At 41.3% G+C, this 19,025-nt stretch overlaps 1 protein-coding gene across 11 annotated transcripts in view; it reads left to right on the top strand.

Annotated features, from left to right (window-relative positions):
* THRB (thyroid hormone receptor beta) overlaps positions 1-19,025 on the top strand; it is a 401,819-nt gene that overhangs the window by 38,617 nt on the left and 344,177 nt on the right. Inside the window, exon 1 of one of the 11 annotated variants that reach the window (XM_008266065.4) lies at positions 6,868-7,123. The exons of the other annotated variants lie outside the window; for them this stretch is intronic. The gene's annotated coding sequence lies outside the window, so the exon portion shown is untranslated. Of the gene's footprint in view, positions 1-6,867; positions 7,124-19,025 lie in introns of those variants that run through there. 11 annotated transcript variants of the gene reach the window in all.

The following is a 19,025-nucleotide window of genomic DNA, read 5'->3' as shown; positions in this document are numbered from 1 at the left end:
GTCCCTCCTATAGGGTCTTGAGCTGGCTAAGCATCTCTGAAGAGAGTGTGGCTGCAGAGAACCAAATTCAGCGGCTTTACCCATTAGGAACAAGACAGGACATGGAGACCATGGGCGTGGCCGGTGTTATCAGCCAAGTGTTCTCCTTTTCCTTTACCTCGCTTCATTTTGTTAGAAGCTGGCTATTGGTAGTGTGGGCCATGGGCCAGCCCCATGGACATCCCCTGGACATGTGTTAGAAATGCAGAATCCCCAGCCCCACCTCAGACTTGCTGGACCAGAATCTGTTCTTAACAAGAGGCCCATGTGACTCATCCGTGTTTGAGAGGCACTGCTGTGAAACCCCGAAGCAATTACTGAATGATCACCTCTCTCATGACCCTGAAGAATTCATGTAGCTTTCAAAGGTGCCTCATCAGCGAGGCCAGGCTCTCTCGGGAAGTCTGACCTGCTGTTTCTCAGGACTAGAAGTGTCTTAGACTCCTGTCTGTTGGGACTTACACATTCTCCCTGGTAATCTGTTGTTTCAGTGAGTTGCTAATGACATATGGATGTTAAAACATTGCTACATCATAAAAAAGTAAAGATAGGGAGGCGGCATTGTAGTACAGGTGGGTTAAGCTGCTCCTAGAACATCAGCATCCCATGTCAGCACCAGCGCGAGTCCTAACTGCTCCACTTCCAGTCCAGCTGCCTGCTAATCACATGGGTGGCAGAGGCGCCTGTACTTCGGCCATACTCTGCTGCTTTCCAGCTGCTCTAGCAAGAAGCCATAATGGAGGCAGAGCAGCATAGACTTGAACTTGCACTCCAACATGGCGTGCCTCTGTCACAAGTCCTAAACTGTTTCTAAAATGACAAATTAAAAATTAGGTGACATCACTGTTTACCATCTTTGTCCCTTTACTGTCGACCTAGGACAGATGTGAAACTAACGAATCCAATGAAAGAAGTCTCTGCAAGGGAATTATTGACATGCCAAGTCGTATCCACGCAGGTTGCTGAGTGACAGGAAGATAGTTACATATTTTTATCATGATCATGTACAGCACTCTATTTCCTGGCTCCATAAAATAGACAGGAACCTGGCTTACCTTAAAGGCAGTTTCTATCTGGTGACAACTAAAAGAGATTGAATGAATGCATTTCTATAAGCTGCATAAACATGATCAACTTATTTTTAAATGCTTTGCTCTGACAATCAAGAAAATACTGTATGCTTTCTTTGTTACTGAATTGTCTGAGTGGATAATGGTTTACAGAGAAATTCAAGGATGCCGCTGGTAAAATTCTTAAGACTACCTTTCAGAGAGTTGAGTACAGATGATGATGATGATGTTACAGTAGCACCTCCAACTGTTCCAGTCCACTAGACGGGCATTGGTCCTAGCACATTCATTTCTCATTAGCAACCAGCTAAAATGGACCAGTCAACATGAATCCTATATGCCACTGACTCTCATAATACAGTTTTCTCTTTCTGCTTATTAATCAAACGCTTTGGGACAGAATTCTTTATTAGGCCCGTTAGATTTTCTGAAACAGAGGAAAGTTGGAAAGGAGCGCTGTAGACAAAGGAAAACTAAAAATAAAAAATGAACTTTTGGGTTCAAAAGTCTTATCTGAACGGAGTGATGAGTCTGATTATGTTTTTAAGAAATGTATTGACACCACTGTTTTAATTTGAATCCTAATAAGGATTTAACTGAAGTTAGCTTGCATCATTAACTCACAGCAACACTAAGAATCAAACCAATCTTATAGTTCACATTTCTCACCGATGCCAACAGAAGAAAATATGGGATAATAGAAGCCCCCAGATTGGGTGAGATCTATCAGGATCTTAAAACCAGTTGTTTGACAGAGAAGGGAAAGAAGGGAAAGGCATGTTATCTAGGAGTAGAAGAGAGTTTTTTTGGGTGGAAAACTTGAAAAGAGAATTCAAAGTCAAACGTAACATGTGTGTCAGATGCCTTCTGTGTCAACTTAAACCTGAGTAATGGAGGTAGCAAGTGTAGGTATTCATCGCCTGTGCAGACCTCACTCTTGGGGTCAGGGACTCCAATCTCGGCTCTCTACTCTATGCTGCTTTACAGAGAATGCCTTTATTCTAATACCAAGCCAAGCACACCATCAAGGCTTATTGAAGCAATGAGCCCAAGAAGAGGCCATCGCTGTGTGCATTTTGTCCTTGCTCTTTTCACAGTTCAAACAGGATTTCTTTCCCAAACATGCAACCTAATGGTGAAGAACTCAGGGCTGGAATTTGTTTGTTTGTTTTTGTTTTTGGAAAATATCATTCACTACCTTACGTTTGCTATTAGAAAATAAAGATGTGGGGCCGGTGCCATGGCTCACTTGGTTAATCCTCCATGTGCAGCGCCGGCATCCTATATGGGAACTGGGTTCTAGTCCCGGTTGCTCCTCATCCAGGCCAGCTCTCTGCTGTGGCCCGGGAGGGCAGTGGAGGATGGCCCAGGTGCTTGGGTCCTGCACCCACATGGGAGGCCAGGAGGAGGCACTGAGCTCCTGGCTTCAGATTGGAGCAACATGCTGGCCTTAGCAGCCATTTGGGGGGTGAACCAACGGAGGGAGGACCTTTCTCTCTGTCTCTCTCTCCCACTGTCTTAACTCTGCCTCTCAAATAAAAAAAGCAGAAGAAAAGAAATATGCTTCAATGTAGAAAGTTCTGATTCTGATTCTCCTTACATTTGTGATCTTGGAAAGGTTTATCCTCTCCAAGTCTCCATTTCCTCATCTCTAAAATAGAACATTAGGTGATCTCTTATGTCCATTCGGCTCTGAGAAGAAGGGGAAATAATAAATTCTTTATGAGAAAATTTCATCTGAGACCCATCTTCTCTGCTCAGAAGTGAATGATAGATACTTTATAGTTAAGCCACACAGTTGTAAATGCCAAACACAGGTTCAGTTTTAACATGTAGTAAAAACTGTCAGCCATTCATTTTTATAACATTTTTATTGAGACATAATCTACACAGCATGCAATTCGTCCTTCTAAAGTATATACAGTTCAGTGGTTTTAATATATTTACTTTTTGCAACCAACATCACCATCTAATTTTAGATCATTTTTATCACTCCCAAAAGAAAACGCGCACATGTTAGTACTTGATCCCCATCCCAGTCCCAGCCCCAGGCAACCACTACTCTACCTTCTCTGTGTATAAATTTGGCTAGAGTGGACATCATGGCATGTTACAGAATCTACTTCTTTCCTTTGCATAGAATATTCCATTATATAAAATATCATGTTTTAGTTATTCATCCATCAGTTGGGCGTTTGGGTTGCCCCGTCTTTTGGCTAATATAAATTATGCTGCTCTGAACATTTGTGTACAAGTTTTTGCATGGGCATATGTTTTCATTGCTTTTGGGTATACCTGAGAGTAGAATTGCTGGGTGACATAGTAACTTTGATCTTTTGATGAATTGCTAAACAATATTGATGAATTTTAAACAGTGTTGATCACTTGTCATTCTGATCTGCAGTATTATTCTGGTTTCTCTACATCCTAGCCAACAATTGCTTTTAAGACAACTATTCTAGTGTGTGTGACATGGTATTTGTTGTGGTTTTGGTTTGGTTTGTGTTTTCCTTAATGACTAATGTTGTTTGACATCTTTTCATGTTTATTGATCATTTTAATATCTTTTTTAAAAGTCTCCTTTGATGCACTGCTTATTTTTAAATGTAGTAGTCATTTTATTATTGAGTTCTTTTTTTTACCTTTTTATTTTGTTTTATTTTTTAAATTTTATTTGTTATACAAGTTTCATGTATTTCGTATATACAGGGTTAGGTACATAGTGATATTTTCCCCCCTACCCTCCCTCCCACCCATGCTCCAACCCTTCTTCATGCTCCCTCTCCCATTCCCATTCTTAATTTTTACAAAGATTTACTCTCTGTTAAATTAATGATTGTAAAGTTATCCTTACACTAAATAAAAGAGTTCAATAAATAGTATGGAGAAAAAAAGCACTGTTCCTCAACAAACGAGACAATAATTGAATCTCAAAATGTCAATTTCACTCCAATACATTACATTTCAGGTACTCTATTAGTTACCTTGGATCGTGGAAAAATTATGGTATTTCTCTTTTGGTGACTGGCATATTTTACCAAGTGTAATGATTTTCAGTTGTGTCCATTTTGTTGCAAAAGACAAGATTTCATTTTTTTAACAGCTGAGTAGTACTCCATAGTGTATGTATGCCATAATTTCTTTATCTAGTCAACAGTTGATGGACATTTAGATTGATTTCATATCTTAGATATTGTGAATTGTGCTGCAATGAATATGGGGGTACAGAGAACTCTTTCAGAAGCTGATTTCTTTTGGTTTGGGTAAATTCCCAGGAGTGGGATAGCTGGTTCATATGGTAGGTCTATATTCATATTTCTGAGGTATCCATATACTGTCTTAAACAGTGGCTGTATCAGTTTACATTTGCACCAACAGTGGATTAGGGTACCTTTTTGCCTAAATCCTCACCCGCATTTGTTGTTTGTTGATTAAAAAAAATTATTTATTTATTTGAAAGGCAGAGTTACAGAGAAGCAGAGGCACAGAGAGAGAGAGAGAGAGAGAGAGAGGTCTTCCAACTGATGGTTCACACCCTAATGGCTGCAATGGCCAGAGCTGAGCTGATCCGAAGCTGGGAGCCAGGAGCTTCTTCCAGATCTCCCTTGTGGGTGCAAGGACCCAAGGACTCTATATATTCAGGATATTAATCCTTTATCAGTTGCATAGTTTGCAAATAATTTTTCCCATTCTGTTGTTTGCTTCTTCACTTTGCTGAGTGTTTGTTTTGCAGTGCAGAAGCTTCTCAATTTGATATAATCTCATTTGTCAATTTTGGCTTTGATTGCCTTTGCCTCTAGTGGTGGCCCAAGTAATTGAGTTTCTGCCCTCAATGAGTTCCTGGTGTCTAATGAGGGCAAGCATTTGGAAGTGAACCAGTGGATGGGATCTACCGCCTGCTCTTACTCCTTATCTGTCTCTGTCTCTCTGCTTCTCAAATAAATACAGTTTTAAAAAGAAAAAGATCATACTGCTTGCTTCGTGAAGATTGATGTGTAGAAGTAAGGTAGAAATAGAACAGAGATAACTAGGAAGGAGGTGCTTGCAGTACCTAGCATCAGTAATGATGGTGGTTTAGGCTAAGGTGGGGCAGTGAGAAAATCAATAAAAGAATGGATTTAGTATTACTTGGGGAATATAGTGTAACGATTCAGAGTGTGTATTCTGAGGACAGGTTGAATGGGATATCATACAAATTCCCTCTCTTACTACTTGTGTGATGCTGGGAAAATTAGCATCCTTTTGGCACTGTGTCCCTTGTAGTAAAATGCAAATAATAACAGGGCCCATCTGTTGGAGTTGTTAGGAAAATCGAATGAGTTAATAATGCTCTGTGTGCCTGGCATATAGAGAATGCTTTGAGAAATATTACTGTTACTCATTGTGTTTACTGCTTAAATAGACAAGTGTTGGTGATGGTTTGGATGGGGAAGAAGAGAGAGGTGTCAAAGACAGTTGCCAGGTTTCTGGCTTGAGTACAGGTGGTTGATAGTGCCAGTTCCCAAGATGGAGGAAACTGGAGAGAAGTCAGGCGTGGAGAGTGTAGGGTGGGGTGTGGGGAGGGGTGAAGATCAGGAGTCTGGTCTTGGACATGGGGTTCAGATGTGCACTAGTGTAGGGGAGATGTCCAGCAGCTGGAATCCGGTGCTCAGAGAACCATCCTGGGTCACAGTTTGTGTTCCAGATGCAACTAAGATATACTGGGTATATCTTAGCACTTGGAAATAATTCAGCCTTGCTCTGGATGGATCAATAGGAGAGCAAAACAATTCAGTGAGTCCTGTTTGCTCTGGAGGGGTGGCAGATGAGGAAAAAAGGAGTAAAGGTATTGTCATCAAAGAGACTGACTTTGAATGACATCCTGCGTTTACCACGTGGGTGATCATGAACACTTAGAGAGGCTGGCGACAGAACTCCTGAAATGCAGAGGAGGAATCACGGCCAACTCCAAGGTCTCTGCTTGAGCACCAAGTGGTTTTTGCAGCCAGTTTCTGGGATGGAGGAAAGCAGTTAGAAGCATGCTCCTTGCAGTCTCAGCTGGAAGTTAGTAGTTCTTTCTCGAAGGTGAGGAGCAGAAAGGGTGTAGAGAAGATGCCTGGTACACAATCCATGCCCCAGTGATACCTCTCCTGTGTGACTTTGAACTCTTCTCTCTCAGCTGTTAGCATGTCTACCAATCTGCCTAGATCTGCTTCCATTCTTAGACAGACAGTGCAAGCTGGGGACAGTGAGGTGACAGAGCAGGGCCAGGACTAAGATGAGGACAGTGAGACACTCTCTCGGGTCACAGAATTTAAGGGGGCATGCCAAATCTAAGTAATCAAGATAAATATTATTTTAATGTACAAATCAATGCCAACATATTCATAACAAACCAAATATTAATTTTTGAATAAATACAGGATCATGATTAGTAGTTCTTTTTTAGTTTCAAGCTCTCTTGCTTGGCCTAGCGCTGGGACACTGTGAAAGTGATGGACAAGATTCTCATTTCTCCCTAGTTGGTAGCTGTCATCAGGGGACTTGGGTGAGCCAGTTATGTGGAGATGCTGAAGAGTTCTAACAGCCTAGAGATATGGGGTACACTGGAGATCGGGGCTTGAGGTCCCCTACTGGCCCAGCCCCCAACCCTCGTCTATCAGTTGCAACATGGGAGTTGGAGCAATGTCCCCAGTCCGCCCCACCTCCATAACCTCAGACCTTGTGACCCCTGGACTGTTGAGCAAACACAACATGAAATAAGCCAATGCTCTATTAAAGGCTGGAGTTTAAAGGTCAGCTACGTGCTTATCGGCTGCTGGTTGTATTCACTCCCAAAATGACTCCCAGGAAAGTTTGTGCTTGCAACATGGACTGAGAAGATGAGCATTTCCACTCTGAGTGCGAGCTATCTGCTTTGCAAGGAGCTGTCATTGCCAACAGGAAAACTGCCGCTCAGGAGCAGGCAGAACTCATGAAAGGAGGGCCACGGGACCAGGACTGCGGACATCTGACTCGGACTTAGAAAGCTAAAGGTACATGTGCTGGCTTGGGGCTTTCAGCTGTTTCCTAGCACAATTGGCAAATTCCCTACTGTGGCAATTTGTTAATTACAACACTGACAGCAGGTGCATAAGGAATAATTAAAGGACAGCTTTGTTGTAACTCCTATCTCTCTGGAGGAAGTCAGGCGTGGAATTTTGAGCCTGTGGGTCACTTTTCCTTTAAACAAAACCAGTGTGGGAAGCTGCATTTTAAAAACTTACATTATTTAAGTATTTTTGTTTCAATTTCAAGAAATAAGCATCCTGATTTTCAGAACATTTTGCTTCAAATATCCATGGTAATGTATGTTTCTGAATGACTTTGGGCAAAAAGATAAAGAGTAAAATGATGACCTGGATTAATCCTAAACCGCTGCCACTGACTCAGTGCCAGCTCCATGTCAATGGCACTTTAAGATTGCAACATCATGTTCGGTGACCTTCATACCAGTTGACTGTATGCACCTTAATCTCGCGCAAAAACAGCTGAGCCTACTACAGATTGGCCAGTTGTTTGTGTGTGTGTGTGTGTGTGTCTATGTGTGTGTTTTAAACTCAGTTTTTCATTTACTGATGCTTTATAACGCCTGGCTTAATTTGTATTGAAGGATGACGCTCATTATTACATAACTCAGAAACTCATCTTTGAGTGTTTAGAAAAAATAAGTACAAGGGTTGTTGTGAATTGAGCCTGAAAGTCCATCCTTGCAGATAAATCAAATAGTCACTTTTTCAGAAAAATCGTAGACTATGTATTTAAATGCACACAGGGGAAGAGAGTAATGAGGTATCTTTCAAACTTTGAAACTGGTAACTGGGAGCTTGAAAGCAGAGTAAATGCCAGGACAAATCAGCTTGTGTGAAATCTGCTGTCATGTAGCTCCGGGGTCTGCCGTAAAACATGCTGTCCAGGAACCAGTCCCTCTGCACGTATCTCTTTTGAGTATTCAGCCTCCATTTCCTAAGACTTAACATGAAGACTTCTCAGACTAAGAATAAATGTCACCTGCTTTGTGAGCTACGATTCTGTAAAATTAAACAAGATCTCCCACTGTATAAAGTAAGAATGTTAAAAATGAAGTGGTAATACTTATAGGATCTAGTTTCCTCCCTCCTTCCTCCTTTCTTTCCTCAGTTACTCTTAGAATGTTCATTTAAGTGCTTGGGTGTTAGATTGCCTTACTTCTTCGATTATTATTTTTAAATCAGAACAGTGAGTTGCACTAGGAACTTAAAGTTGAGATGGTATACTTTTTATTTTTTTGCTTTCAGTTATTCATCCCAACTCAATCTTCTTTTCTCCCATTATTACAAGCAATTGCTAAAAGTGGAATTTGTGCAGGAAATCTTATCAGTATGTTGTGTCCTTTAAGATATCCTCACCCACACAGTGTCATTGAAAGGCTAATATTCATTAGAATAACTTACTTATTTTAAACATTCTTTTCTTACCTCCCTAAATCATACGCATATAGTCACAGAATTTGTAGACAAGCATTATGCAGAAAATCATTAACTTGACTTTGAGTTTTTGGGGCAGAAAGTCGAAAGTTCCACTGCAGCTTTTGGAGGAAATGTTGGCCTATTAATGAGCACGGAGAACAAGTTAGCCTCTTTCCCTTAAAGTACAGTCCTCCTGTCCTCCCTCCAGTGCTGTTCTCCTGCATGGGCTCCTTGGTCCTGGGGCTTTCTTGTCAAAATGCCCATTTCCGTCAACCAACTTCAGACGTTCCTGGGAACGGTTAATGTGACAGTGGTGTGACAAACTGCATTTTAATATGAAAGTGCCCTGCTCTGATTTCAGAAATGGGTCATGTGTATGTGAACCATTCATTATCCTGAAATACCCTGGTCACCATGCTTAGATGGCGATCTGAGTGCAAGTAGCTTGCATTCAAGAATTTGTGATCATGGCTTCCGAAGACCTGATTCTCTGCTGTCCTCTCTGTGTTGTTCATGGACCAACTTTTGAACCAGTGCTCTGTGCCGCACTAGATAGCCTCACGGTTTCCATCACTCCCCTCCATCAGATTCAGAATTCTGCTTTTGTCGTCACACTCCTGCTTCCTTTTGACTTCGCTTTGTCTTTGACTTTGTTTTGGCTGCTTTGTGCTCTGAGCTCACACCTCCCTGGTCTGCCTCTGTGTGGGCTCCCCTGTTATTTATTTTTAACTGGAGGCACACGGTCCTTTACTGTCATCTGCTGGATTGCATTCTCCTTCCTCTCCAACATTGGCCACAGCAAGGACCTTCCCATGTCCAGATGCTAGTTTTCACACCCAGAACTTGCTAACCCTTGGCCATTTTAATCTGTGTTTAGTCAAACAACCTGAATCTGTGGTAAACGTTCAAAGACCAAAGTTTCTACTTTTTATATGATTTTGTAATCTCATGACAAGTTCTGCAATGGGGTATATCTCAGTTCAGAAAATAAATTTTTAGGCTGCAGCCCTAGCAAGATGGGAGATCTATAGTTGTCAGTCTATCGTAATAAAGACCACATTGTAAGGCTGCTTCCTTATATAATGGAACAAATCAGGGCAAGGCCTACTTTGTATTTTGGCTTTCCCAATCGATAGCAATTGTCTTTGGAAAATCATTTGTATAGTTATGTAAAGCGATCAATAATGTTACCAACATTGTCTATTTCATTCTTTTAACCTCTTGTGGGAGCATCTTCTTTCTCAAAGTTAAGCAGTAAGAGTTTTTCTAATGGAGACTTTTAAAAGATTCTTTTTTTGAATAGTCTTTTGATCCCTGATTTGTGTTTCTATATGATCATGCTGATTATTTCATGCATGCAATTTTTATACTAGTTATGTTCATCTTTCTTATTGTTATTCTAAACTATTATTTATTTACTCATTTTATTTGAAAGGCAGAGAGATAGGCAAAAGGAGAAAAAGAGATAGAGAGACAGATACAAAGAGAGTTCCCATTTGCTGATTCACTCATCAAATGCTCACAACATTGACCTGGGCCAGGTCAAAGTCAGGAGCCCATAATTCAATTCAGGTCTCTTCCATGGGTAGCAGAGACCCAACTACTTGAACCATCACCTGCTATTTCCCAGGGTACACATTAGAAGAAAGCTGAAATGGAGAGCAGAGGGAGGACTCGAACCCTGGCACGTGATATGGGATGTGGCTATCCCAAATGATGACTTAACCACAGCACCAATTCCTACTCCTTTCTTTAATGACAAATTACCAATGAGAGACAAGCGACCATCAGAGAGCCTGACCACTTCTGTGCTTATAATGTGTTAGGGGTCAGCCCTTTGCAAATGAGAGGTGCAGAAAGAAAGCTCTGTGGGGTGTAGGGGGACACCCAACGCTGTCACAGTTTAAAGTCCTGTGAAGAGACAAGTAGCTGCTCCTTGCAGATCAACATGATGGTTTCGAGGAGAGAGAGTGTCTGTCATCGAGGGTGGAAGGCACTTCATAAATGCTCACAGAACGAAGTGGTCATCATGACCACTTCTCTGTTTCTGTCAAGCCCATGGCCATCCTGCTGGCCGCAAGCAGCGATTTCTGCCTCTTCACAGTTCCGACCCCATGAGACCCAGAGGGTGCCCACTGCCTTAGTGGTCCTCCCTCCCACTTGCAGCGTGCTCACCTCTGACACATTGTGAGCACAGACATGGCCACTCACGAGTTCTCAAGGCCCTCATTGGTGATTTATCAGCGTTCCTGCTCATCTTTGCCCTGCCAGGACTCCGTGCTCAGAGTAGAGTTTTGATGTAGAGTACTTTAAATGACCATTAGGCGTGACTACCACCATTCATCCCCAGGAAGAAGGAAAGCGAGCCTCCGATTACACCCAGGCTAAGTAGGAGGGGAGTGCAAGTACTGACATCTCTGTGTCATAAGGGTTGCCAACTGCAAACTGATACCTGGCAATCGAACTTGGTAGAATTAATATATTAACAGGACAAGATGAGACAAAAGGCATTCTCTCCTTACTAAAAAGAAAGCTCTCATGGTTCGTTTACTGCAGGTTCACTTAGACCTGTTTGACTTGTTAAGATCATTTTAAGTTCAGAAGCTTCTTTTTTTGTGTGTGTTCTTTTGTGGCTAACCTTAGTTAATTGGTTCAGAATGGAGGATTGTATAGAATATTCAATAGTGGGTAAAAAAGGTTGATGGAGTTTTTTCACAGTAATTTATTATAGTTAATAACATTCATTAGTGCTTCAGATTTTTTCTTAATTGAATTTAAAAAATATGTGCGTAGCCATTCTTTGAAATTCGATTAATTTGAGTTGAAAAGTAACTTTAAAGTGTGGAGGCTGTGCTTACTAATTTTGTAATTAAAATATATGTTGCTAAAAAATTGCATCTGGCTTTATTTTTAAATTACTGATTTCTTAAAAACAGAGGTGCTATGTGTGTGACTATGTCCCCTGTGAGAATGGGAGATTGGAAGTTGCAAAAAATACTTTGCAAAGATAACAAATGGTGTGCAGCTGGTCTAGAATTAATGTGTGTTGAACTGTGGTTTATTTCCTTTGAAAAAAATAGGGGTGTAATTAATTTTCTATAATAGTGTTATTGATACAGTGAATACCCAGCTGTACCACTACACCCTTCTAAGTCAAATAAATTCTATGATCAAGAGCCCGGACTTTGATTAAGATTGGAAGTAGAGGGAGTGGAGGGGCACTGAGAGGAACATGGTGTTGAAAGAGGAGACTCCAGATGTGTATGCCGGGTCACCCTAAGGGTGATGGTCTCTTCAGGGCTGTAAAAGTTCATACCATACAGGAAGCTTTTTTGGATGTTACAAGTAAAGCACTCTGGAACAATTGGCTTAATCTCCTAGAAACAGTGTTTACCTGTCTAATTAGAGAGCAAAACTCCCTTCCCTTTCTTCCATAAAAGATCTTACTTCTCCTACCTGTGTGTATGTCCTATCCCGGGAACATGAGCTCCCCGAAGGCCGTGCTATAGATTGTGGATTTGAGAGGTTTAAGGTGAAGAAGTAGTCTTGCCTTGCAGGAACATAACTTCCTGTTGGCCAGTGCCTCGGCTCACTAGGCTAATCCTCCACCTTGCGGCACCGGCACACCGGGTTCTAGTCCCGGTCGGGGCACCAGATTCTGTCCCGGTTGCCCCTCTTCCAGGCCAGCTCTCTGCTGTGGCCCGGGAGTGCAGTGGAGGATGGCCCAAGTGCTTGGGCCCTGTACCCCATGGGAGACCAGGAGAAGCACCTGGCTCCTGCCATCGGATCAGCGCGGCAGCCATTGGAGGGTGAACCAATGGCACAGGAAGACCTTTCTCTCTGTCTCTCTCTCTCACTGTCCACTCTGCCTGTCAAAACGAACAAACAAACAAAAAACCACTTCCTGTTGGTAAAATAAAGTGAGACACGAAAACCCTGCTGTGTTTCAAGTGCTGTCAGGCTGGAAAGGGTTGATCAAAGTGTTTGTGTAAACTGCAAGTAGTTTAAAGAAAGGATTCACCCCTGTATCTCAGGACTGAACCCAGTGCTTGACACATAGCCCACATCCAAAGCAACAGATATTTGATACTGTTCGTGATATTAGTGCCAACAAATATTTAAAAGCTTTTGTGGTCAAAAACATTTGGAAAATTTTTGATTAAAAATAAGTGAAACCAACTTCTTTGTAAAAAAGATTTATTTATTTGAAAGGCAGAGTGACAGAGAGAGATGGAGAGACCGCGAAAGAGAGACCTTCCATCCACTGGTTTACTCTCAAATAGCCACAACAGCCAAGGCTGAGCCAGGCCAAAACCAAGAGCCAGGAACTCCATCCAGATCTTCAGCATGGCTGGCAGACACCCAACCACTTGAGCCCTCATCCTCTGCTTTCCTGGGCACATTAGCAAGAAGCTGGATTGGAAGCAGAATAGGTAGGACTTGAATTGGCACTCCAATATGAGATGTGAGTGTCCCAAATGGTAACTTCCCCTGTTATGCAACAGTGCCCACCCCTGAAACCAGCTTCTATATATAATATCTTACACTGACTATAACACATTGGGAAATTCTGGCAAAAGCAGGAGTTGCTTTATTGGTAAAAAGGCTACAAGGAGGTGGCTCCAGATTTCAGTGCAATGACTTGCTATAACGAATTACCACCAATTTAGTAGCTTAGTGCAACACATGTTGATTATGTGGGAGCTCTTGAAGTCAGAAGTTCACAGTCAATGCAGCAGGCTCTGTTCTCTCTGGAGGATGCAAGGGAAGAATTTGCTGTCATGCAAGGCTGCCTGCATCCCTTGGCTTGTGGCTCCATGTCACTCTAACTTCTGACTTCTGCCTCTGCCTTCACACCTCTTTCTCTTGACTCTCTCACCTCTTTCCCCTATAAAGATCCCTGTGATTGTTTTAGGTCCACTTAATGCCCAATTAGTGTCTCAAGATCCTTACCATAGGGGGCCAGCGCTGTGGCATAGTAGGCCAAGCCTCCGCCTGCAGTGCCAGCATCCCATATGGGCCCTGGTTCATGTCCCTGATGCTCCTCCTCCAATCCAGCTCTCTGTTATGGCCTGGGAAAGCAGTGGAAGATGGCCCAAGTCCTTGGGCCCCTGCACCCATGTGGGAGACCCAGAGGAAACTCTTGGCTCCTGGCTTCAGATCAGCTCAGCTCTGGCCATCGCAGCCATTTGGAGAGTGAACCAATGGATGGAAGACTTCTCTCTGTCTCTCCATCTCTCTGTCTGTAACTCTACCTCTCAAATAAATAAATAAATGTTTTTTAAAAAAGATCCTTACCTCAATCACGTATGTAAATCCCTTTTGTCTTGGGAGGTAACTGCAACTTACAGGATCCAGTGTAAGTTGTAAATGTCTCTGGGGATCATCATTCAGCCATCCTTTCTCACATAGTATTTCCCAGAACCATAGAGGGCACCTGGTCAGTATTTGATGAATGATGTTGAGACACTGAATGCAATGGCTAGGATAAAACTCCCGGAGTTATACTGGTGAAGGAGAAATGGACATCACTGTAGGCCTAGCAAGAATTTTCGAGGGTATAGATGTTTTTGAGGAGTCTTATGTGCACAGTGTTATGCAGTGAGAACTTAGCAGGGACGCATTTGTGCAGAAACAGATACCAGTCCCTTGAGAATCTCCCAGTACACTGCCCTCCCTCCAGAGCTACTTCCTCAGTTGGGGGTGGTTTGGCTGTGGTCAGACACCAAGTAGGAAGAAGGTGGAGACTGGCTGAGTTGAGCAGGCAGAGGCCAGAGTGGAAGGAGCAGAGTACATCAGCCTGATCTGATTGTCTCTGTTCCTCCCAAAGGCTGACATGGCTGAGGGCACACCTGCGTGGCTCACGTCCCTGTGAGGTAGTGCAGTAAAATTAGAAAGACATGAAGAGCAATGGTTTCCTTATTTTCTCAGAAGATCATGTCCATGTGTTTGGTTTCTTGTCAACAATCATTCCGTCTTTATTCTGATGTTCATCATAGAAAGTAAAAATTACCTAGTCTTCCACTCACAGGTCTTCAAAAGATGATTATTCAAAGACTGTATAAAACTGCATATTCAGAGGTACATCTATACCAGAATGTTATTGCTTGTTCTAGGATGAATGATGCAGCCTTGAATAGCCTCACATTACTACTTCTGCCACATTTTTAGTTGCTTCTGCTGGACAGTTCCTACGAAGGGCATGGATACTTCTGATTCTTCTTAGACATGGCCAAAGAAATCAGTTTACACTCCCACAGACACTGTATGAGACTGTGTATTCTCGGAATTCGCAGAAGCATTGCACGTTTAAACACTTTTTGGATGCTTGCCGACTATTTATAGTTTTTTGGTGACTTGTTGACTATGTTCTTTGTTCATTTATCCATTGGAATATTAGTATTCTGTTTATAAACTGTCTTTTTTTGGTGGTATCTCTGGAAATTAATTCTGTGATTTGGCATCTGCCTTTTGATTATGAGTGTTTTGTTATATGAACTTTTCATGTTTATTATTATAGTTGGATTTACCATTACTTTCTGATACATTCCACTGCTTTCATGTTTAGAAGTTTTGCTTGACCCAATAGTTACCTATATTTTATACAGTCCTTTATCATTTTATTCTTACACCTAACAAATAATCCATCTATACTTTGTCTTGATGTATACTTGCTGTATAAGACAGGAATATTATTTGCAATCTATTCAAATAGCTAATCCACTGCCATTTATTAAACAATCCCTGTCTTCTTATTGTATTGTGGTTAAATCTATCTATTTCTGCATTGGGGCTGCCTATTCTGTTTCTTTAACTATATATTGATTTCTGTAGCAGAACCTATTACCATCTTGTGTGGCCCATGAAAATTTGTATGGCACGTTTCTGTTTCTGATATGGCTGCCTCTAACCCTTTCACTATTCTGTATTTCAAATGTATATGAACAATAATAGTCAGAGAATTCTTCAAGGGCAATGTTGGAACTAATTTTCAAATTTAAAAATCGATGTACTTTCTAGTGAATTATGTATGCACTATGCATTATTCCTAAGGGGTTTGCATCTTCACAATTTTCAATCATATCACAACCTCTCTCTGTGTTTCTTCAAGTCTTATATGACTTGATAGAAAAAATTGTTTCCATGCAGACATCCTGTGCATTTTTAATGTTTATTTGTAGGTATTAGATACTTTTTATTTAATTGTATTTGGAATTTTTTTCTCTTGTTTTCTAATTACTGTTTACTGTTCTATGAAAGCAATTTATTTCGCCTCTATTTATTTATCAATGGTAGTCATATTTTCATTTAATTCTCCTGTTTTCATTAGTAAACAATCATATAATTAACAAATAATGACTATAACCTTTCCAAACAACTTTCTTTTATTAGCTAGAATTTCCACAGAAATGCTACAAATACTGACACTCTATCTTGTTTCTGATTTTAATAGCTCTCTCTGTATTGCATGATAGTTTTCCTTAACTATATGAAAGCAATTTTATTGCATTCCTAGTATGCTGCTAACTTTAAAATCAGAAATGGGTTTTGAGATGTTGAAAAATTTCTTGCCTGAGTATAACACTTATGTCCAGACCGACTTAGGCTCGGGTCACACCTCTTCCTTTTAGAATTATGTATCATTGACTGAGATTTTCATCCTCTTCCAATCTTAGTTTCTTACACTGTAGTATTGGGATAATCATATAACTGTCTTGTGAATATTAAGTGAGCATTGTTCATAATACATTTAATAACACACTTGATACGGTTATATTTTCTTTTACATTTTTGCGTAAATTTTTTTATCTATTTAAATAGTGTGTGATAATCACAGATTTATTAAATTCTTTAATCATCATTTTATTCTTGGAGTAAAGTCTGCTTAATCATGCTGAAATATTTTGTTAACTCACTGCTATATTCAGTATTTGTTTCAGAATATTCAATCAATTTTTATGTTGGCTTGTCTTTGGTTACATTTTTATTTTTACTTCAAAGGTTTGATATAAGAATGATGCTAACTTCATATGATAATTTATCTCTTTCTATTCCTGAGGCCTAGAAGAATTATATTTTTGAGAATTTGATAGAAGCTTCCACTAAAATTATCTGTGCAGAATTACATTTTGAATCAGATAAAATTTTTATAACATTTTAAGATTTTGTGGTGATTTATGTTTGCTGTTTGTTCTCTCTAATTAGTTGGTCTGTTAAGTGCTTTCATTTCTCCTTGGATAAATTTTAGTAATTCATTTTATATCTAAAAAATAGCCTTTTATTAATATTTTAAAGTAGGAAGCATGGAGTTGAACACAATATTCTCTTATAATTCCTACAGTTTTAAAATCTATTCTTCTCTCTTTCATGGTTTAATGTATACTTCTGAGGTTTACTTGACTTATTTTTACGTGCTACCTCTTGTATTTATTTATCCTACCGAATTTTTGCCCCTCACTTCTGTGGCGCCTACAGCTGAATTTTGATGCTGTTGACTGTCCCACCTCCACAGTGGTCCCTGCTAGTCAGCTGTTGTTTTCCGAGTGCCTCACAGGTTCCTTGAAGGAAGCAACGGGCGCCCATTTTCTTTCTGAGCCTGAGCTCTCGTGAACCAGTCTGCCTGGACTCACACCCCAGCTCCACCCTGGACAAGCCAGAGAACTCCAAGAAGTCAGTGCCCCCGTTTCCTCACTCCTCGTCTGACTGTGAAGATGTGAGGCTCTGAGGATAGTGGTTGGCCTATAATAAGTAGCTTGTAGACATCATCATTATTGTTTGCGAGACTAAACACTGCGGTTGTTCTTGAGGTTGCCGTTTGTAGACACAATGGTGAACAGAAAACTCAAAGACAAATTGGACCTTGCAGTGTGTCTATTTGTAATGTTTAGAGGGCAATCTAGCCTTTAGAAAAACTGGATTCTTTTAGTAAAGGGTGAAGCAAGAATTTAAAGAAAAATAAATAACCCACAAAGTTACAGTTAATCCGTTCAGCCTCCTCATTGTGGAACAAACATCAGCTCCTCACATGTTGTCCTATCTGTGTGTTCCTCTCATATCCACAGATGTCTGTATCGAAAAGACAGAGATAAAGATGTTTTTTGAGGGAGCCAGCAACTTCCAGGAAAGGGTTCGAAGTCTTGTGGTTGTTTTTTTTTTGTTTTTTTGTTTTTTTTTTTTAATTCTACTTCGGGGATTGGTGTTAGAAGGTAGAGTGTCTGTTTGCGACAGGCTCTCTGATGCTGTGGCACATGTTCTTTTGTCATTGGTGTGTGAAGGACACACTTAATCATGATGGCAACAGAGCCCGTGTGGTCTTGGCTTCTTGCAGCTGTCCTGAGGCTCATGAGATGATAGATCATAAACAGGCAAGTAAGTTGCATGGCTGGGTTACTCCGTGTTTGCCTCTGTTGTCTCAGTTCATTCTGTGACACTCTTTCAGAGTGCATGCTTTCTGGGATATTAACCTCTGTCACTAACCTTTTCCTGTACCTCCCCAAGGGCAGAGGCATCTGTTAATGCACCTCCATTGCTTTCACGATGAAGTTCATGATCCTAGCAGACGCCTGTCCAAGTCTTTCTCCTATTGAGGGTCCTCCCTGTGTCTCAGGCAGTCATTGTGCAGGTGGAATTCAAGGATGAACCCTGTAGATCCCCACCATTCCCCGTGTACACACTCCCACATGGCCCCCTCTCTTTGTTGTAGATGGGACCTGTCAATATGGTGACATGACAGTCCCTAGACTACTTTACATAATCTAAGGCCCCCTTCCTAGCAGAAAAGAGAGTTTTCACTGCTGGCCTTGAAGAGCAAATTGCCATACGTTGGTGAGGGCACGTGGAGGGAGGGAATGGCCAGTGGCCTCTAGGAGCTCACAGCAGCCCCCAGCTGGTAGCCAGCAAGAAAGTAGAGGCCACAGTTCTGCAACTGCAAAGATCTGAATTCTGCCAGCAACCAGTGAGCTCAGAAGGGGACCCATAGCCTCAGGTGAGTTTGCAGCCCCAGCTAACACCTGAATTTCAGCCTGGTGAGATGTGAGCAGAGGGCTGTGCTACCCTGAGCCTGGGCTCCTGACCCACGGAAACTGAGATGCATGAATTTTGTTTTCAGTGGCTAAGTTGGTGGGAATTGGTTATGCATCAGTGGATAAGCAATACAGTCAGTCTCTGGTGTCTCTTGTCCTGGATCACTTGTTTTCCATGCTACAATTTGCATCCAGGTGTCCCTATCCCGGGCTCAGTTGTCCCCCTTTTGCCCTCTCAGACTTGTCATCCTCTTTCACAGGGAAGAAAAAGAAAAGAAATCATATTTTATAGTTGGCTTTTGTCTCCTTGGATTTTAAAAAATTTGTTTATTTGAGAGGGGGGGAGGAAGGAAGAGAGAGAGAGAAAGAGGAGAAAAAGAGAGCTCGTATCTACTGGTTCACTGCTCAAATGTCCCCAGTTTCCAGGA

Source organism: Oryctolagus cuniculus, chromosome 4, assembly GCF_964237555.1.
Source record: "Oryctolagus cuniculus chromosome 4, mOryCun1.1, whole genome shotgun sequence".
Classification (NCBI taxonomy): Eukaryota; Metazoa; Chordata; class Mammalia; order Lagomorpha; family Leporidae; genus Oryctolagus; species Oryctolagus cuniculus.
Note: the sequence above shows the minus strand (reverse complement) of the source record. Positions and strands in the feature narration are given on the sequence as shown.